At 43.9% G+C, this 17,653-nt stretch overlaps 1 long non-coding RNA gene across 1 annotated transcript; it reads left to right on the top strand.

Moving 5' to 3' along the window:
• The first annotated feature begins 9,987 nt into the window (after positions 1 to 9,987).
• Positions 9,988 to 16,723, top strand: LOC138925366 (uncharacterized). Its single transcript, XR_011441413.1, has 4 exons — positions 9,988 to 10,213; positions 10,830 to 10,927; positions 14,640 to 14,866; positions 16,024 to 16,723. It is a non-coding gene; the product is annotated as an uncharacterized lncRNA (long non-coding RNA).
• The last annotated feature ends 930 nt before the right edge of the window (positions 16,724 to 17,653 follow it).

Raw genomic sequence — 17,653 nt, 5'->3', positions numbered from 1 at the left:
GTCTTGTTTCAGGACTTTCGCTTTGTGGTATTTTCATAAAGTGACTGGTAAATGTTTGTTTAAAGTCTGGGCTGCTAATGCTAATGAGGATCTGAGTTTGGGCCTTTCGGGTGAAGCCATGTGGAGCTTGACAATGACTAATTCAGAAGGCAGAGCCACCTGAGAAAGACACTGTGGTCCCAATGCCGCTGAGCCCTGACTGCAGCTGTGCCTGGACTCAGGGCTCTCACAGCCTTTTCAAGCATGCAAGCAAAAAAATAAGGAAAAGAAGAAAAAAGAAGAGCCCTGTTTCCTCAAGCCAGCAAGAATCAGGTTCAAGTCACTTGCAGCCAAGAGTCCAAACTTATAAATTTATCTTTTCCAAGCTTTTTAGGATTTTTGTCCCCACCCCCTGTCACCATGACACTGTACATATTGTAACAGGCGAGTTCCACGAATAAAGGAGCTGAAGGGGCAGCTTATGGTCTCTGTCTTCCGCAAGCTTTATCTACTTTAGTCTTTCAAAATTAGATTCTCCAGCCATTATAAACTTCCAGAAGTTTCAAAGATCCCAGATGACCAGATGTTACCCTTAAAAAGGACAATGTACTTGAGGAGAATTTAAAACCTATTTGCAGAGGGAGCAGTGCAGGACGAACCAGAACGAGTGTGTTGACACTGACCTGGGACACCGTCCTAATTGCCTAGGTGTGTTTACTCTGACTTGGGACGTCTCCCTTATGTGAAGTGCGGCTACCCTGACGTGGGATGTCTTTATAATCCCCCCACGTGTCTACCCTGACCTGGGATGTTGCCCTAATACCATCCTTTGTCTCCCCTGAATGGGGATTTCTGGAAAGTTGTCCAAGCACGTCTAAGCTCACCTGAGATGCCTCTCTAATTCCCCAGCAGAGTCTACTCTGACCTGGAAGGCTCCCCGATTCCCCAACTCGTCCACCTCTGCGATGCCTCCCTAGTTCCCGAGGCGTGTCTACACCAACCTGGGATGTCTCCCTAATTCTCTAAGTGTGTCTCCACTGACTTGATATGTCTCCCCATTTCCCAGGTTTGTCTTCAGGGAACTGGGGTGCGTGTATAATTCCACAGGTGTATCTACCGGAATCTGTGATGTTCCCTACTTCCCCAGCTACATCTGTCCTGCCCTTGCATGTCTCCCTAGTTCCCCAGAAGTGTTTGTGACTCCCCAGATGTCACTGACTTGGCATGTCTCCCTGGTTCCAGGCGTGCCTACCCTGACTGAGACGTGCGTGGTCTTTATTCCCGGTGTGTCTACTATGACCTGGCATAGCTCTCTTACTCCCCAAGTGTCTGTACTGGAAGTCCCTCTCGTTGTGAGCTGTGTCTAACCTGACGTGGTTATCTCCATAATTTTCAAGTGTCTACTCTGACCTGGAGTGTCTCCCATCCTCCCCAAGTGTGTCTTCCCTGTCCTGAGATGTCTCCCTAGTCCCCCTGGTGTTTCTACCGTACCCTGGGGTGAGTCTGTCTACACTGATCTTGTGTATCTCCCTTGTTCCCAGGTGTTTCTGCACTGAACTGGTATATTTCTATAATGCCCCAAGGGTTTCTACCCTGATTTTGGATGTTTTTCTGACTCCTCACTTTGTCTAAACTAACCAGTGATGTCTCCCTAACTCCCTAGATGTGTCTACACTGAATGGGTTACACACCCTAATATACAGGTGTGTCCAGAATCTGCTGTCTCCAGTGTTCCTCAGGTGTGTCTTCCCTGACCTGGCATACCTCCCTAATTGCCAGGTGTCTCCACCCAAACATGGGATGTCGCCCTAATCACCCAGGTGTGTCAGCGCTCACCTTGGATGTCTCCATCATTCTTCAGTTATATCTACATTGACCTGGGCTGTTTCTCTATTTTCTACATGTGTCTAACACAGTCCGGTTGTGTGTTAATTCCCTGGGCTTGTCTACACTGATGAGGGATGTCTCTAATTCCTCAAGTTATTACTCTGACCTGGCTTGTATCCCGTCTTCCCCATATGTGTCTACCCTGACCAGTGATGTCAACCACATTTTTCATATGTGTCTACTTTGACCTGGGATGGCTCCCTAATTCCACAGATGTGTCTACATTGACCTGGAATGCATCTCTAATTATTCACGTGCCTACCTTGACATAGGATGTCTGCCTAATTTCACAGGAACTTCTGTGCAGAATGGGGACAAATCCCTAGAACCCCAGGTATGTCAGTCATGAGCTGGGATGTCTGCCTAATTCCTCAGTTGTGTCTACACTGACCTGGGATATCTTCCAAATCCCCCAGCTGTGTCTATACTGACCTGCAATGTCTCCCTAATTCCCCAGGTAAGTCTCCTCTTACCTAGGATGTCTCTCTAGTTCTCTCATTGTCTACTTTGATCTTGGATGTCTCCCTAATTCCATGGGTGTTTCCACACTTACCTGTGATGTTTCCCTTTCCCCCAGGTGTGTCTACTCTGACCTGCGTTTTCGCCTTAATTCCCCAGGTGTGTCTAAACTGACCTGGGTTGTAGTCCTAATTCCACAGGTGTGTTTCTTCTAACCTGAGATGTGTCCTTTAGTTCCCCAATTGCGTCTACCCTGAGTAGTGATGTCTCTCAAATTTCCCATATGTGTCTCCGCTGAACTGGGATGTCTTCCTGATTCACCAGCTGTGTCTATCCTGACTAGTGGAGTGTCCCTAATTACCCAGAGTGTGTGTCTGTTCTGAGCTGAGGTTATCTCCCTCATCCCCAAGGTGGTGTACCCTGACCTACAATGTCTCATTATTTTCCCAGGTTTCTCTTCTCAGACATGAGATTTCTCCCTAATTGCCCAGATTTGTCCAAACTGGTCTAAGATATCTCCCCAACTTCCTGGGTTATGTCTACCCTGATATTGGTTGTCTCCCTAATAACCTAGTTTTGTCTGTATTGACCAGGTGTGTCTCCCTAATTCCCTAGTATTTCCTACCTGACCTGGGATGTCTCTATAATTCCCCAGTTTTGTCTACCCTGATGATGTCTGTCTCTCTAAATTTTCAGGTGTTTCTACTATGACCTGGATGTTTCCCTAATTCCCCAGGTGTGTCTACCCAGACCTGGGATGTCTCCTAATTTTCTAGGTGTAGGTGTGTCTACACTGAACCAGCCAGTCTCTCTAGTTCTCCAGGCCTGTCTGCTTGACCTGGAATGTCTTCCTAAAACCTCTGGAATACCTACACTGACCAGAGATGTTTCCCTAATTCCCTAGTTGTGCCTATGCTGAACTAGGATGACTCTTGAATGCCCGGGGAGTGTCTGTATTTCCCTGGCATGCCTATTGATGTCTGCCTAACATCCTAGTTTGTCTACCCTGACCAAGTATGTCTCCATAACAAACCAGATGTGTCTACTCTTACCTGGGATCTCTCTCTAATTCCCCAGTTTGGTCTACCTTGACTTGGGAGGTCCTCATTCCCCAGGTGTGTCAACCCTGATATTATACGTGTCCCAAATTCACTAGGTACATCTTTTCTGACCTAGTGTGTCTTCCTATTTCCTAGTAGTGTCTACACTGACATGAGATGTCTCTCTTTTTCCTGAAACGTGTCTACTCTGAACTAGGATGAGACACTAATTCCCCAGGTGTGTCTAACTCTGACATTGGTTGTCTTCCTAGTTCTCCAGTGAGTCTATTGTGACACAGGATGTCTCTTAATTTCCCCAAGAGTGTGTACACTACCTGGGTGGTCTCCATACCTCCCCAGCTGTGTCTAATCTGGGATGTCTACCTAGTTCCCCGGATGTGTCTCCTCTGATCTAGGATGTCTCTCCAATTCCCCAAGAGTGTCCACCCTGACCCAGGCTGTCTCCCTAGTTCTCCATGCATGTCTATACTGACGTGGGTTATCTCCCTAAATTCCTAGGTGTGTCACTTGTGACCTAGGACATCTCTCTTATTCCCAGATATGTCTGCACTGCCCAGGATGTCCCATTATTTTCTAGGTGTGTCTACTCTGACATGACATATCTTCATAGATCCACGGGTGTTTCTACCCTGACCTGGGTGTTTCCCTAATTCCTCAGGCGAGTCTACACTGACCTGGGATGTCTCTCCGTTTCCTTTCGTGTGTCTTTTCTGAACTTGGATATCTACATAGGTCCCCAAGTATTTCTGCTCTAACCTGTTTTTTCTCTAAAGGTGTAAGTGTGTAAAGGTGTGTCTACCCTGATCCAGGATAGCCCCTAATATCCAAGGGGTGTCTACCCTGGCCTGGGATAGCAACCTACTTCCCCAGGTGCGTTTATGCTTAACTGGCTTGTTTCCATAAATCCCCAGTCTGTCTACACCACCTTGGGATGTTTCCCTAATTATCCAGGTACGTATTTCACAAGACATCTCCTTAATTCTAATGGTGTGTCTATGCAAACCTCATATGTCTCCCTATTCTGGATTTTCTACTCTGACCTGAAATCTGTAATATCTCAGGTGTGTCTAAACTGAGCTGGAATAGATCTCCAATTCTTAGATGTGTTGACACTGTGAGGGTTTGTCTTCCTAATTCCACAATAGTGACTACCCTGACCTGTGATGCCTCTGTATATCCCCACGTGTGTCTACACTGACTTGGGATGACTGCCTCATAGTGCGGGTATGTCTAAACTGAAATGGGTTGTCTCCCTAAGTCCCCCATGTGTGTCTACACTACCTGTGATGTCTCCCTAATAAAATAGTTGTGTCTACACTAGGACTACCCTCTAATTCCCCCATGGATGTCTACTCTGACTTTGGATGTCTCCAGAATACCCCAGGTATGTCTACACTGTCCTAGGAGGTTTCAGTAATACCCCAGGTGTGTCTATTCTGATATGGGTTATTTTCTCACTTTTCCACAAGGGTCATTCTAACCTGGGAAGTCTAATTAACCAGGTATGTCTGCACGGACCTACGCTGTCTCTCTAATTCTTGAGATATGACACTCTGACATGGGATGTTTCCTATTTCCATAGTCTACACTGACATGGGAGGTCATGTCCCCGAGTGTATCTACACTGACCTGGGATATCTCCCTAATTGCCCAAACATTCTTCTCAAACTTGGGATGATTCCTACATACCAAGTGATTTTACTCTGACCCAGCATGTGTCCCTAATTCCCCAGTTGTGTCTACACTACCTGCGATAGCTCCCTAATTCCCTGGTGTGTCAACACTGTCATTCGATGTCTCATATATCTTCAGGTGTGTCTACTATGATTTGGGATGTCTCCTAATTCCCAGGCATGTCTACCTGGACCTGGAATGTCTCCCTAAATCCCCAAGTGTGTCTACTCTGAACTGGAACATTTCACGAATTCTGCTTGTGAGAGCACACTCACTTGGAAGTCTCACTAAGTTCCCACATGCATCTTCTATGACCTAGAGTATGTCCCTAATTCCCTGAGTGCGTCTTCCTTGATCTTGTTCATCTGCCTAATTCCCCAGGCCTACGCACACAGACCTGGGGTGTCACCATAAATTCTTAGGAGTATCTACAATGGCCTAAGGTGTCTCCTTAATTCCCCAGCTCTGTCTGCTCAGACCTGTGCAGTCTCCCTAATTCCCACTGTGTCTACACTGCCCTTAGATGTCTCCCTTTTCCCCCTGGTGTGACTACAGGGGATTTAGTCCCTCATTTCCAGGGATGTCTCCCTCGTTTCTCAGCTTTGTCTACACTAACCTGGTCTTTGTCTAAGGCTGGTGTGACTACTCTGACCTAGATGTCACTTAATTCCCCAGGTGATTCCCCATGTGTCTACCCTGGGATGCCTCCTTAGTTCCCCACTGTGTCTAACTTGTCTTGTGATGTCTAAGTGCTCGGGTTTACTGTTCTCACGTGGGATGTCTCCCACATTCTCCAGGAGCGTCTTCCCCGACTTGGCCTTCTCAACAGTGCCCCAGTTGTGGAAACACTGACCTGGGGTATATACCTCATGTCCTAATGAATACAAGCTGATCCGAGATGTGTCCCTACCTCACCAGCTGTGACTGTTCTGACCCAGGACTTCATTCCATTTCTCCAGGAGTGTCTACTCTCACCCTTGATGTCTCCCTAGTCCCCCACATTACTTCTCTTACCAGAGATGTCTCTCTATTCCCTAGGTATGTCTACACTAACCTGGGCGGGGGGGGGTCTCCCTCATTCCCTAGTTGCATCACCACTGATGTCTCACCTAATTCCTCAGGTGTGTCTACTCCGACCAGAGATGTCTCCTACGTAGGTCTGCACTGAACTTGTATATCTTCCTAGTTCCTAGAGTTTGTCTACACTGGTGTGGGATGTCTCCTTTATTCTCCATGAGTTTCTATCCTTACCTGGGATGTCGTTCTAATTCCCCAGGTGTGTCTACTCTGACCTTTGATGTCTTGCTGATTCTCCAGGCTTGTCAACTCTGAATTAGGATGGCTCCTTAACTCCTCAGATGTGTCTACTCTGACCTGAGGTGTCTCCTTACTCCCCAGCTGTGTCTACCTTGACCTTGAATATCTAATTCTATGGGCTTGTCACCTCTCACCCGAGATGTCTCCCTAGTTCCCCAAGAATGTCCACATCGCTGTAGGGTGTGTCCCCTTGGTTCCCCACGTCTCTCTGCCTCGCCTGGCGTGTCTGTACTAACCGGGGATGTCCCTCTAATCCCAGATGTGTCTACTATGAAAAGAAAATTCAGTGAGTTTTACGTGATATGAATATTTTATTGAGTGAGAAACAAGCTTTTTGGGAACAGAGGAACATCCAAACTGAAAGTGGTGAAGAACTGGGCTCTCAGTAGGGCCAGCTGAGGGTACGGAGCATGGATGTGCAAGCGCGTTGTTTTCTATCCTGACCGGCTACGAGAAACTCACATTCCTTTTCATCACATTAGCCTCCTTGATTGTGGATGATTAGTCTGGAAGCTGCCATGTCACGCTGACAGGAGGAAAGCTTAAGTTTTGTTTAAAATCAGAGTCAGAATTTTGGGAGTCAGGACAGTTTTAAGTTTTGGTCACATGACTGAGTCTTTGGTCCAGGGGTTTATTCAAACTGTGGCCTCCTTTTCATTTTTTTTTGACCATCCTCCCTTTTGATCATTCTCTCAGTTGACCTGAGAGAGTGGCCAACTAGTTAGCATGACTCTCGGTCACCAAGATACATGTGGGGAATTAGGCAGCTATACCAGGTCCGAGTGGACACGCCCGTGTTACAGAGACTCATCATTGGTCAAGGTAGACACACGAGGGGAACAAGGTACACTTCCCAGGTAGAAGTAGTAATATTGGGGTTTAGAGAAGAATTCTAGTCAGGGTAGACATATCTGGGATGTAGGGATCATCCTGGGTTATATTAAACTCACGTTGGGCATTATGGAGCCATCCCATGTGAATGTAGACACACCTGGGAAATTAGGTGGCCATCCCCATTAAATGCAGACACCTGTGGAATTAGACAATCCAGTTGAATGGAGACACACCTGTGGAATTGGAGCAACAACCCAGGTCAGGATCGACACTCCTGGGTAGAGAGACAATCCAGGTAAGAGTAATCACACCTGGGAAAAAAGACGTTCCGGGTAAAGGAACGCACACCCGATTATTAAGGAGACATCCAGGTTCAGGTTATACACATCAAGGTTAGTAGGCAGGCATCCCTGATGAGAGTAGACAGAGCTGCAGAATTAGAGAGACGTTCAAGTTAACAGTGACTTCCCAGGTGAGTGTAGAAATACTTGGAGAACCAGGTGACATCCTAGGTCATGGTAGCTTCCCCTGGGGAAACAAAGAAACATCTTATGTCGGAGTAGACACACTGGGGCTATTAGGGAGACATCCCTGGTCAAAATAGATGCACTTATTTTGGAATAAAGTGGACATCTCCAGCTAGTTTAGACACATTTGAGTTATTAAACAGACATCCCAGTAAGGGCAGACACACCTGGGGAATTAAGGAGAAATTCCAGGTTAGTGCAGACATCCCACATCAAAGTAGAAACACAGGCCAGAGTAGATGCACCTGAGTTATTACGGAGACATCCCAGGTCATTGTAGACATACCTGAGGAATTCGAGAGGCATCCAAATCACAGCAGACACACTGGGGACACACAGACCAGACAGGCAGACAGACATCCTAAGTCAGTGTAGACACATCTGGGGAAATAGGCATTCCAAGTCAGTGTAGAAACACAGGGTGAATTATGGAGACATCCAAGTTCAGGGAAGACACCTTGGGAATTATAGGGACAAGCCAGATCAGAGTAAACAAACGTGGAGTATTAGGGACACATCCCTGGTCAGCTCAGACATATATGGGGAATTGTGGAGACAACCCTGGCCAGTGTAGATACACCTGGGTTATTAGACATCTCAGGTCAGGGTAGACACACCTGGGAAAATAGGACATCCAACATTAATGCACCATCGCATGGGAAATTAGCGAGACACTTAGGGAGATATCCTAGGTCAGTGAACACACACCTGGGGACTAGAGAGAGATCACTGGTTATGACAGACACAACTGGGATTGAAGGGGTCAATCCAGGTCAGAGAAAAAAAAAGGGAGGCATTGTAAGCGACATTTGAATAAATAGGGGACAAACAATTTCAGAATTGACACACCTGGGAACTAGGGAGACATACCAGGTTAGGGCAGACACACCTGGGGAGTTAGGTAGAGTTCCAGGTCTGCGCATGCACACTGAGCAACTAGACAAATATCCCAGGTAAGTGTAGACACAATGGAGTGTAGGGAGACAACCCAAGACAGAGCAGACACACATTGGGAATTAGAAAAATTCCAGTCCATACTGGAGACAAGTTTGTATTAGGGATTTATCCCATGTCAGTGTACACACACTTGGGGAATGAGAGAGACATCCTATTCAGGGTAGAAACACCTGTGAAAAAGGGGAAACTTCCTAGGTCAGTGTAGACAAACCTGGAGAACAAGGGATACACCCCAGTTTAAGGTAGACATGCTTGGACTGGGGAGATATCCCAGGACAGGGCAGACATACCTGGCTAATTAGGGAGACAATCCCGGTCAATGAAGACAGAACAGAGGATTAAGGGAGACATCCTAGGTCAGCGTAGACACAGCAGGGGAATTATGGGAACATCCCATGTCATATTAGACACAACTAGGCTATTAGGGAGATGTCCCATGTCAGTGTAGAGACATCCGTATATCCTGGGAGACATCCTACATCAAAGTAGACACACTGGGGGAACTAGGGAGACATCCCTGTTCAGGGAAGACACTCCTGGGGAATTAGAGACTTCCCAGGTCAGGGTTAACACACCTGTGGAACTAGGGACGCATCCAGGTCAGAGTAGACACTTCTTGGGATTTAGGGAAACATCCTTGACTACTGTAGACTCACATGGGAAAAGTGGAAGACTTCCAACATTAGGGCAGTCAAACCTGGGGAAGTGGGGAGACACACAAAGTCAGTGTAGACCCACCTGGGAACTGGGGAGGTCCCTGGCCATTTAGACACATCTCTGTACTGGGGAGACATGAAACATCAGACATCCCAGGTCAGAGTATACACAGTATATCCAGATAAGGTTAGATACAACTAGGGAACTCTGGAGACATTCCAGTTGAGAATAGACATCTGGGGTATTAGGGAGAAATCCGAGCTCAGGTGTACTTACCAGAGGACTTTGAGAGAGAATTTAGATCAGGGCAGACATGTGGGGAACTATGGATATATCTCATGTCAGCTTTGTTAAAGTAGCCGGATTGGGTCCACGATCTAAGTCACTCATGCTGAGCCCCATGTCAGCAAACCAAAACCTAAGTTTCTATGCTCTGATTTCCCAGAAAAGGCAGGCCTAGGTCAACCAGCCAGTGCTTGCCTGCTCTGGACAAGTTACCTGACCTGGCTCCAAGACTTCCCTTTGCTCCATATATGGGAAGTAACCCTGTCTAACCACTCAGCAAATGCCCAGTGTCACTTCCTTGTTCCTGCTCACTTGGTCTATAAAAATTTCTTGCCTTGGACAGCTTTTCGGCGCTCCTTTCTATTGCTAGATTGGATGCTGCCCAACTCATGAATCACTAAATAAAAGACAACGAGATCAAGAAATTATGGAAAATTTTCTTTTAACAGCTTTGGGGACAAGGATGGGATCCAAAGGAGATTGCTGATGACTTTGGGGACAACAAGATATGCAGGTGTTAGTATCTGCTGAACCATTTGACTTCTCTGTCTTTCTCGCCATTTCCGAGGACCATGGGTAAGTTCCTCTCAGATCCGAGCTCTGTTCTTTCTGCATCTGAGCTCTCGGATCTACGGCTTTTCCTGTCCAGGCTTAGTAGGTCAGCTTGAGCGGGCAGACAGTTCTGCCTGGAACTTGCGTCCCTAACCCTTTGTTAGTCTGAGGTTCCAGTCTAGGCCTTAGCAGGTCAGCTTGAGCTAACAGACGGTTCCATTTGGAGGCCTGGAGTCCCTTGCCCTTGGTTAGTCCACAGGCCCAATTTGTTGGCTTCTGTTGGCTCAGTCCAGACTTTCACTTTGGGATTTGCTGGTTTTGGTGGTGTGCACCTACGATAAGAGTGACAAAGTTGTCTAACAGAAACTGAGGAGACGTAGGATCCTCAGGTTCTAAAGGATTGAGTGCTCCACCTTCCAGTACACCAGCTCTTTATATGTTTAAAAACTATGGTTCTGAAGTTGTATATATTTTCAAAAATGGCAAGATCTCACTAAGGATAATCTTGAGTTACAGCGGTCGCAGTGGGAAACTTTTAACCTAGATAAGCTTATTTATTTACAAGGTGCCTTAGAGAAAAAGGGTCTTGGCCAAGAACTCACTGTAAAGGGTGGAGGGAGAATTTTTTCCTCCTCTACAGTTCCCAGTGACCCAGATGGGACCTGCTGGGACACCCACCCCACTTGCTCTGGAGCCTGCAGACAGGATCCAGGGAAAACTGGCAGAAGTTGGCAAAGGGTAAGAATACTGACCAAATGTTATATATTTATTACATAAATATTAATACTTACCAATATTACAGTCAGTCTGTAGTGCCTGGTCGAGAGAGGAAGGTAAAATTTCACGTTGTCTCTCCCTTTCCAAATTCAGACTCTTATGAATTTAGTATTGGGGTGCCCACTGGTTATCAATCCTTTCCCTCCCTGGGGCAGCTATTGCTTTCTTGTCTGTCTTGTTTTGTGTCCTGAGAACTTGGCTTGGCCTTCTGCCTGCCTGGGGCACAGAGGTTGTTGGGCAGCTCAGCTTTCAGGTTGGGGGTCCTGAGAATATGGCTGGACAGAAATGTGGGTTATACCCCATTTATGGCTATTGTCCTACCGACTGTTGCCAGCTCTCAGAGGAATTGTCTAAGTCTTTCTTTAGGCTATCTTTGGGAGTGGTCTTGAATCTTGGGAGGAGTGCATCTTTTGCATCTTCTTAGGGGACATATCTTGAGTCCATGGATATGTCACAAAAGTCTTTTGGTTTTGGTTGAATCACTTTATATATAGGTATACCTTTGGTTTAAAAGAAGAAGAGAAGGGAGTTCAGTATTGCCAGGGATATTTATTGTTTGTCCCAGCGAAAACCTGTTAAGAAGATATTTGAAAGGATTTTTTCAAAATAGCTCTATGGTCAAAAGTTGGCCAAATTGGAAGCTGATATAAGAGCCTGATAGAGGAGAAAGTCTAAAAAAAGTTCCTAAACTAAAATGAAACTGTGTACCCAGAGGGAAAGAAAAACATTCTGAAGCCACTGTGGAAGGCTTTACTAAAAGACTCCAAAGACACACAGCTCTAAATCTAGAACATAAGAATCTTTTGATGTCCATCTTAGTTGAAAGTCTGCCTGATATAAAATAGAAAACTGAAGATAATGTGGTTGGATGGGTGGATCAGCTCCTGGATAGCATTCAGGTTGCAACCCAATTCTTTAAGGAATTAAAAATAACTGTCTTTGTCTTACAAATGGAGTTTTTGTTTTTGTTTTTTTCCTGAGGAAGATTCACCCTGAGCTGACATCTGTTGCCAATCTTCATCTTTTTGCTTGAGGAAGATTTGCCCTGAGCTAACATCTTGTGTCAGTCTTTCTCTGTTTTGTATGTGTGTTGCTGCCACAGCATGGCGGCTGATGAGTGGTGTAGGTTTGTGCCTGGGAACTGAACGCAGGCCACCGAAGCAGACTGTGCTGAACTTAACCACCAGGCCATGGGGCTCGCCCCACAAATTGAGTTTTTACAAGGACAGAAATGTAGCTCTGGAAACAATTTGAAACCTACATATCATCTTTACCAATCCTGAAACTTCCCCTATTCATATCAAAAGCCTTGTAGATATTGCTAAAGATCTGGACTTCGGAAACAAAAGTCCTTCTTGGAGAAACTTTCATTGTTTCTCTGTGGCTTTGAGATGTAAACGTTCCTCCTAGAGGGAAGGAAACCAGAGCTATCTCTTTGAGATGCAAACTTCAGGGAGGGAGATTTTATCAGGACCAAAAAAAAAGAGAAAAGAAAGGCTATTCGGAAACTAGGCCTATGAAAAATATTGTCTTCTCCACAAATATTAGTGAAAAGTTTAAACCGTCTGAGTAGGTAACCTTAACTTATTCCATCTGCCAGAAACACAATCTGTATCCAGCTGTTCTTTTATAAACTAGTGTGTTTTGCATTATTGTATCTGTCTCATGGGTAAAATTTTAAAATGAAAGCTATAAGATCTCTGTTTGCATCTGTTTATTTCTATATATATATATATATGCATATTATAGATGTGTGATGTTTCTACTTCTGGATTGTATTGCCAAAATTTATAAAAAGATTTATTTAATTGGCTTAAATAAGTGCTTGTATAAATTAAGTATACTCTCAGAAACATGGAAACTAATCCAAATGTTTTTTAAGTTCATGTGATTGAGGATAATCTTCCATAAATAAAAGCTAGTTTAAGTTTGTTGGTTTAATTAAAACAGGCATGTCTTCAGAGTTATCAATATTAAATATAATGTGGACATACAACTTTTATTCTACATAAGTTCACTAAAAAAATAAACTCATTATCGCTGTTACAGAATTTGTCAGCAAGAAAAAGATGATGGTTAGCTGTTTAATGTCTCATGGAATTTTCATGAGTAAGCTAAACATAATGGTTAAGAACAAACAAATAGATGTAAGAAAAGTTTATAAATGAACTTTTCAATAATTATGATTTATGGAATGTATACTTAAAAATAGTTTCCAAAACCTTTTTAGTAACTTGAAACCTTAAAGTTATACTGAATTGAGTTAAATGATGGATATCATTCAATATCTAGATGATTTATGAATAAGAAAAAATACTGAAACATTAATTACTGAACACAGTTTTATTTACTTTTGGCTTCTTATTACAGAGGAACTAAAAATATTTGGGTCTATTAGTAAACGTGTTTTGTGCCTTATTGAAATTTTACTCTGAGGAAGACTGTACTTCTAGAAATTATTAAATGTATTTATCATAGTGTAACAGACAGTCCAGAATTGTTTACTTTGTAGTTTTAACTAGAAGTTAAAGATTCTAAGGTTAAGAATTCTAATCAATATATGTAATTAAAACTACTTAGAAATAATAAAGATGAAAAGAAACAAGTGTGTATGAAAAGTAGATAAGGAAAGTAGAATGTGTTTTTGGATAAGGAAAGGTGAAGGACGTGTTTTTTTGTTAAGGAAAAAAGAGAGTACTTTTATCCTAAAGTAGAATGACTGGTTGTTCCAGAATTGGAAAGAAGAAAATATAGGACAAAACCTGAATGGATATAAAATGTTGTAGGAGGTTTGTGGAAAAGCAATTTTGGGAAGGGAATTTTATATGTGGTCAAGCTGGCTTAGATTGGAATGAAATTTTTAAAGAATGAGTTTTAATACCAAAAGTACACTAACACAAAACTAGAATTTGTTTTTTTCTCTGTGAAAAGGGCAAAATTTTCTTGGACTATTGGTCTGCCCTTGATAAGAGATTGTAAAAGGTTTTTCTTTGCTTTCCAGATAGATTGCCCAAAAGGCAAAGATTTTGTGTCTTACCAGAATGTCTTGTGCTTCATGTTATCTTTATCAGGTCTTTGATCACTTGGGAGAGCTGAGTCTTCTCAATATTAAAAGAGCTAAATTTTGTTCACAACTGTAACCTTCTTTATTTGCCTTGAAAATCTTCTATTGTCACTTTGGTTAAATAGATAATTAAGTATTATTTCATAATAATCCATGATCCAATTTAATCAAATGTTTTGACATTTTTCACAACTTGTCAAGATCAAATTCTAAATGGAGGCTTTTTTTGACTTCAAACTAACTTTGAGATTTTCCAGAGGGCCCCTGGAAAAATCTCAAAGGATATGTCTTTTACCTGGTAAGATGTTAAACTAATTAGATTTATTTGATATCTTAAATTATATAGGAAGCATTGTGAAATAAGAAGGGATGCTAAACCTTCTTAGGTTATATTTGTATGGATACATGTTATTAATATAAACGTTCCAGAAATTATACGAAATTCCTAGGAGTCTCATATATCCAGGTAGAATGTTATCAGTCATAATCCCAGTTATGAGGTTAAAACCTATGCCACAGAAATGACTAGATTTCCTTAATCAATGAACTCTCATCAGGTTTTGTCACTTACAGACAGTTATTTGATTTACTTTGATGCTTTTACAAAAGGGCTTCGTCTTCAAAGAGATTCATGGAAAGATTCTACCAAGCGCTCTTGAACGCTGACACCACTGCCAAGTTACAAGGTGTCAAACCTTGGGTGCACGTTTCACAAGTGGAACGATCTGCCCTCTGGTCCTGCATTGATGGCGAAGAATCAAAACCAACTTGACCAGGAAGAGAAGCACTGACACCACGTGGTAGACTGCTTCCTCCAATGACATTGGATCAAGAAAGTTTGTTTCCATTCCTCCTCCCCTCTTTGATTATCTTTTTCCTAATTCTTGCCTTAATTTATATATCATGAAGGTCTTTATGATTCTTTTGTCCACCTTTTTTGCTTGCTCTGTTCTGGAAAGATAATGACGTTCTCATCTTTCATGCCATCACAAAGGAGGTCATGCAACTGACCGTTGGATTTGTCACGAGGCTGATGATCCTGTAGTTCTGCCCGTCACAAACTTCTCCCTGCTTTCCAGTGCCTCAGTTTCTCTGGAGCAGACTCAGCCCTCTCTCTATTGTGCCAGACTCTGTAATCGTGGGAGTCAATTCCCCTGTCTCTGGTTAACAACGCCAAACCTAGGGAACCTTGCTTCTAGGCTCTGTAAAAAGAAAGAGACATAAGGCAAGGGGAACCAGGATAAAACAGCTGTGAGGGCTACAGGCCCCTACATCTTACTGGCCTCCAGGGCTGTCACCTTTTCAGTCTGGAGCCTTGGCTGATCACCCTGAACTCCACTATTCTGACAGCCTTCACTATGGGAAATACCTCTTTTGGTGGCATAAACTGTGCTCCTGCCAGATACATTTTTATCTGTAGAGGACTGCCACTCTTCTGTGAATATTTCCCAGAGGGCCCCTGGAAAAATCTCAAAGCCCCTAGGTAACTCAACGTCTACATAGATGGAAGACAGTAAGAAGCTGTGGTCTGGGCTACCTAGTCATGTCTCTGTCCACAACCAGACTGAGGCTTCACACTGTGCTGCACCTCTCAACCTGAGTTACAGACTCACATTAGAATTACCAGGAGGTGAATGTGACTCATCCTCTGCTTCCTTTGGCGGTCCTTACTGCCTTGGTTGGAAGTAGGTGCCAAAAAAACAATGATTAGAAATCTGTTGCTTGCTTTAGGGGAAATAGAGGGTCCTCTGCCAAAGCTATAGCTTCCCAGAATAGATCATTGGACTCACCTGCCAAAGTTGTCTTAGACTATAGAATAGCTCTTGACTATCTCCTTGCTGAGCAGGTAGGTATGCTATAGCCAATACCTCTTGTAATCAGATAAACGCTTCTGGGGAATCAAGACACAACTGCATGACATAGTTAAACAAGCCACTTGCCTTAAGCAGGTTAAACCTAACCCTGAATCATTCTTCGACCTGTTTGATTTCAGCTGATTTGGGACATGAAGACCTTGGCTTCAGAGTGCGCTCCAAACTTTGGGTGTTATTCTTCTCAGCACTGTAGTCTTCCCAATGTGCTATAATCTCTCAAAGCTCTCGAATATATGTTCACAAACACTGGCCCGCCAACAGATGACTTCACTGAGATTGGAACACCAAAAGAAAAAGGAGGAAAATGGTCATCTACAAGAATATGAGCCTAACTTTGTGACTTGCAAATATTATATGGAGACCCAACATAGATGACAAAAGTGGTGACTGAGAGTATCACTTTAGCCTTAGATTTTGATCACACCTCTCAGTAAGATGAGTCTGCTCAAAAGGGGGAAGTGTTAAAGTAACCAGATTAGACCCAAGATGGAGTCACTCATGCTAAGCCCCACATCAGCAAACCAAAACTTAAATTTCTATGGTTGACTCTCCCAAAAAAGGACGGCCTAGGTCGACCAACTAGCACTTGCCTGCTCAGCATAAGTTACCTGACTCGGCTCCAAAACTTCCCTTTGCTCCCTATAAGGACAGTTACCCTGCTCTAACCAATCAGCAAATGCCCCGTATAACTTCCTTGTTCCTGCTCACTTTGGTCCATAAAAATCTCTTGCCTTGTACAGCTCTGTGGAGCTCCTTTCTATCTGCCAGATTACATGCTGCCCAATTCATGAATTGCTAAATAAAAGCCAACAAGATTAAGGCTGCCTGGTGGGGCAGCAGTTAAGTGTGCTCATTCCACTTCAGTGGTCCGGGGTTTGCTGGTTTGGATCCTGGGTGTGGACATGGCACCACCTGGCAGGCCATGCTGTGGTGTGTGTCCCACATATAAAGTAGAGGAAGATGGGCACGGATGTTGGCTCAGGGCCAGTCTTCCTCAGCAAAAAGAGGAGGATTGGCAGCAGATGTTAGCTCAGGGCTGATCTCCCTCAAAAAAAAAAAAAAAACAATAAGATCAGTAAATTGTCTGTTAAAAACTTTCTTTTAGCAATGTAAACAAACCCAAGTTATTAGGACAACGTTCCAGATCAGAAAACACGCACCCTGATGAATAAGGGAGACATCCAAAATCAGGGTAGATACACATGGAGAATTAGAGAGACATCCCAGGTCAATGTGGACACACTTGGTTGATTAGGAAGACATACCTGGTCAGGGTAGACATCTGGTAAAATAGGGGGACATCTCAGAGGAGAGGATCCTATAGAATTAGGGAGACATCTTAAATCACAGTATACAGATCTGAAGAACAATGGAGTCATCCCAGGTCAGGGTAGACAAGCCTGTTGTTGGTAGGGAGATTTCCAAGGTGAGGGTGGAGACACATCTGGGAATCAGGGAGACATCCAATGTCTGTATAGACACACCTGGGAACGACACAGACAGCTCAGGGTGCAGTAGACAGACCAGGGGAATTAGACATCACAGGGCAGGGTAGACATACCTGGGTGTTTAGGAGGAGATCTCACTTAAGGATAGGCACACCTGAGCACTTAGGGAGACATCCCAGGTCAAGGAAGTCACACTTGGGGAATAAGGAAGACATCTTAGGTCAGCGTAGACACAGTGGAGCCTTTGAGGAGACATCCCAGGTCCAAGCAGACAAGCTGGGTAACTAGGGAGACACTCCTG

This window comes from Equus caballus, chromosome 8, assembly GCF_041296265.1.
Source record: "Equus caballus isolate H_3958 breed thoroughbred chromosome 8, TB-T2T, whole genome shotgun sequence".
NCBI lineage: Eukaryota > Metazoa > Chordata > Mammalia > Perissodactyla > Equidae > Equus > Equus caballus.
The sequence above is the reverse complement of the archived record's forward strand: the minus strand, read 5'-3'. Positions and strand labels throughout refer to the sequence as shown.